We start from the raw sequence: 4568 nt of genomic DNA, 5'->3' as shown, positions 1-4568 counted from the left end.
AATGTTTAATCTGGTCTTTATAGAAGAACACGAAAAAAATGAAAAAAAGAGATGTACTCACATTATTTGTAATCTCCACAACAAACCTGTGTTTCTCTTCTAAACGTTTTTTATTTTTACATTTATTAATTACTCTAAAATGTACCGTGTACTCTAAATTATAGAGTGTGATTGTGAACTAATCAAGTATGTTCAACTGTTCAACAATGTAAAATAGCACTTAGAATTAACTTCATTCCATGATGTTGAAGTTAGGTGAATAAATTGTGTGTGTGTAATTTAAGTGATTGATGTAAACTGATATAAAACAGCTAATTTCAGCACACTTTTTTGTGCACTTCAATAAACAAATAAAAGGCAGTGGAGCAAGGTTTTACAAATGAGTTTCCTCTCTATACAGTGAGCAGTAAAAGAGCACAGAATGTCCTTTTTTGTTTTTGATATAACAAAAGGGTGCAGTTCCTGCAGTTAGAATGTGATCTACTGGAAACTGCAGTGACTTACCGGAAAGAAATCTGGTTTTTCCTGTCTTGTGTCTGTGGAGAAACCAGCTGTCATGAATTGCATATACAGCCCTAATTCCAGAAAAGTTGGGATGTTTTGTAAAACGCAATAAAATCAAGAATTTGTGATTTGTTCATTCTCTTTAGCTTATGTTTAATTGATAAAAGTACAAGGAAAAGATTTCCAAAGTTTTCACTGAACATGAAATATATGTTGTAAATATAAACACTTTTTGATTTTGATGGCTGCAACACCAAAAAATGTCGGAACAGAGGTAAAATAGTGAAAAATCAAAAAGGTTATAGAATATCCAAGTAAAAGAGTTTGGAAACAGTTGACAGTAAGCAGGTGAGCTGGTAATCATGTATGGGAACATAAATGAGCATAAAAGTAGCATAAAAGTATTGAAACTTACTCGTCAGCTTTACTCTTAATCATTACCCAAATCAGAACTCAAGTTCGTTTGGTGCGGATCTTTTGGTTCAGGTGTGAATACAGCAATCACACTCGGGTGCGAGACCCAGCTCTGTCTGCTGGTTTCAGGAGTGCTTGCACTGCATGAACTATTGGCTCAGAGCAATACATTTCTATCTTCCACTCTTCATACTGGAAAAAATATTGAACTCGTGATGTTTGAAGATAGATATTATATTAGTCCATGTTCTTTTATCACAATATCCCAATTAAGTGAACACAGGTGACTTTTAAACATTTAAGCATTAAGCAGATGCTACTATTTATGAAAAGAATCTTTAAAAAATTAATTATTGACCCTACTAAATCTAACATTCACAGACATTTAATAACACAAAAAACACATGAACAGAGACAGCAAGAACAAACACTGATCACTGGATTTAATTCATACCAGCTCCCAGAAACATATAACATTCACAGACATTTTTATATGTTCCATCCACATTCTGACACTACATAGAGAGCTGGATTGTTAATTAAATATAAAAAAATCTCTGAAAATTAATACTAGATTTGACATGAACTTCATCACACTTATAACACAACAAAAAAAGTATTATTTTATTAATACACGTGTGAAAAAAAAAATAATGAAGAATAGTTTTTTGTTGTTGTTTTTCTGTGTTCTACATGCTTTCTCCTCTTTTTTCCAAAGGCTTTCAAAAAGTGGTGGACACAAAATCAACTTTAGTAAAAAGTGGGGATGACTACCCACCCACATCCGCAGAAGACACTTATGAAAAGAACAAGATAAGATTTTATCTGAAGAATAAAATGTAAAAAAAAAAAAAAATGAGTGGTGGGGTGGAGACAGAGAACTCTTGATAAATGCGGTGGTATTTGCTTTCCATCTCATTATTAATTGGAGCAGAGCAGAAGGATGAAGTTCAGCAGCGCTCTGAGTGTTGCTGCGATCACACTTCTCTACACAGCAGGTAAGAGCTTACCAAACCTCATCACAACATTACATGTTCATTTAATAATGTTTCTTTCAAATGTTTAATAACTGACAAGCCTTTTAATTCTGTAAAAATTAATTTCTTTACAAATGCATAATTTATGAGGTTTTTGGTCACTACACAAATCCCATACATTTATTTATTGTTGTTCATAGATTTGATGACTTTAACCAGTTAGCGTTCCACTGCACGTGCACTGTGTGCTTTTGAGGGTTAACTACGTGACGTACAACCAGAGTTAGAGTGAACATGTTACACAGTAATGCATTACTGTAATCTAATTACTTTTCCTGGTAACGCGGCAAAGTAATGCGTTACATTTTAAATTTATGTAATTTAATTACAGTTACTTATGTCAATAAAATTACATTACTTTAGTTACAAATGCATCACAATTCAAGGCTTATTCCTCACAGTGCGTCTTCTTCCAAAAAAGAAAAGTAGCTGAGATGTATCTTTATTTTTTACGGAGGGGACTTCATTTAATAATAGAAACTTCAAGCTTTCTTTAGATATATTTAAGTATTTGTCATGTCATTTTCGTTCATTTTAGTGACTTGTTTCAGGAAGATATTCACAAAGACTGAGCATGCAGAAAGTGCACCCTATTTGTTTTTTTTTTGGGGGGGGGGGGGGTTGATATTGGGAGTGTATACAAATAATACTTGTGTTTTTAATAATAATAATAAAATAAAATAAATAAAAAATAATATTTTTTCAGTCAATATTAATGACACACTACGAGTTTCTCTTTGTATTGATTTTTTTGTATTTTATTTTTTTTTAGTTTTTGTAACTTAGTATTAGTAATCTGTTTACTTTTTAAATGCAGTAATCAGTGATGTAATCAAATTACACATTTTAAAGAGTAATTAGTTTTTGTAGTAGATTACTTTTTGAGTAACTTACCCAACACTCCATACAAAAAAAAAAAAAAAAAAAAATTAATGTAAAATAATATATTCTGTAATTCTCACTAAATTCAAATCAAGTTGTTTAAATATATCCACACTTTGCGTTTGGGTCCTGTTCCATCCATTCTCCAAACAACTTTATCCTAGTCATCAGTAAAGTGTAAAAGCAGAAACACTGTCCGGTGTGAACGCTCAGTGTAAGCCTGCTGCTTAATTCACGACACATGATTTAGGTCAGTTTCTCTGTATTCACATCATGACTATGCTGATGTAGAAGTTGAGCGAGTGATTGTGAGCCACACAAACCCGTTTATCAGCTCTGTCTGGATGATGACTGTCTGCTCACTGTCTTTGTCTGTCCACACAGGTTCCCTCTGCCAGTCAGAAGGTAAGAATGTGCCACAGCATGTGAGTCTTCTGTGTCTGGTGAGGAGCTCTCTCATCGTGCTCTCGCTCCCCCCTCAGTGTGTGGTCGAGGAGTGACCCTCAGTGACAGGGTTGTTGGGGGGGAGAATGCGACGGAAGCCCCCTGTGCTGATTGGCCGTGGCAGGTCAGCATCCACGTGATCGGCTTCGGTCCATACTGTGGCGGGGACTCTCATCACTAAAGACTGGGTGTTATCTGCAGCCCACTGCTTCCAGAGGTATCAACTTTAAGGCTTCAGCAGCGCTGACTCTCTTACTGTATTTAAGCACATTTTTCTCAGTATCTGTACTTTTACTCGGTTGTGGAGAGCAACTAGTTACAAGCAAAGGAGTTACGTAATTTAATTACAAAATAAAATGTATTGTAATCAGTTACAAGTTACTGATGTGTAATTAAATTTACAGTTACCTATGAAAATGTTAAAGAGTACAAAGGGGATCTGAATATCTCCACACATACACAGATTTGATTGGATTTATTGCACTGACTGCTTTAAAAATATCATACAACCAATGTTTCAGGAGTTTAGGGACACAGAATAGGATTATTTGATAACTGTTTTGGGTTTAGTGTATATGCTTTTATTTCTTAAGAATAACTGTTTATTTTCAGGCACCGTTAGATGCCAATGGTTTCTGTCATAGCCTATGCAAAGATTTGATTTAATAAACAGTAGTATACTATAATCTTATGATTTTAAATCTGTAGTCAACCTCAGAACGATCTCATAGTAAAAAAAAGTCTGATTTTGTGGTGGCTGTGTTTTTTAAATTAAACTATTATAAATCTTAAAGTGATTGAAGGACTGTCGAAAGTCTGACAGTAATTAGTCTTGAGTATTACTGTAAGGTAAACCCTGTTTGATTAAAGATTAGACAGAAATTAGAAATTTAGAAAGTAATCAAAACTAATCAGTTACATTAATAAGCAATTGAATAGTTAGTACTGTACTTATTACATTTTAAACAGGGTAACTTCTAATCTGTAACCTGATTACATTGTCCAAGGTAAGCCTTCCCAGCACTGCTTTTACTTCACTACATTCTGAAGCATCATACTTTTTTACTCTACGGACCATTCCTAGAAGCATGTCGTTCACATTATTTTATCTGAAGGAATCACTGATTTGTGAAACAAGGCTGATTTTAAAGACCTAGAGAAAGGATTCATTTGTGAACTGGACTGATGGAGTCAGCACCACACTGCTTCCCTGATCCAGTCAGGAGCGAATTTTTAGGATTGATTTCTGTAAATGAAAACATGTTCTAGGCCACAAGCCCACGGATG

General features: G+C 34.2%; 1 long non-coding RNA gene across 1 annotated transcript; it reads left to right on the top strand.

Moving 5' to 3' along the window:
- Window positions 1-1583: 1583 nt before the first annotated feature.
- LOC122144462 lies at window positions 1584-3331 on the top strand. The gene is made up of 3 exons (XR_006159725.1): window positions 1584-1916; window positions 3222-3242; window positions 3320-3331. It is a non-coding gene; the product is annotated as an uncharacterized LOC122144462 (long non-coding RNA).
- The last annotated feature ends 1237 nt before the right edge of the window (window positions 3332-4568 follow it).

Source organism: Cyprinus carpio, unplaced genomic scaffold, assembly GCF_018340385.1.
Source record: "Cyprinus carpio isolate SPL01 unplaced genomic scaffold, ASM1834038v1 S000006678, whole genome shotgun sequence".
Lineage (NCBI taxonomy): Eukaryota > Metazoa > Chordata > Actinopteri > Cypriniformes > Cyprinidae > Cyprinus > Cyprinus carpio.
The sequence above is the reverse complement of the archived record's forward strand: the minus strand, read 5'-3'. Positions and strand labels throughout refer to the sequence as shown.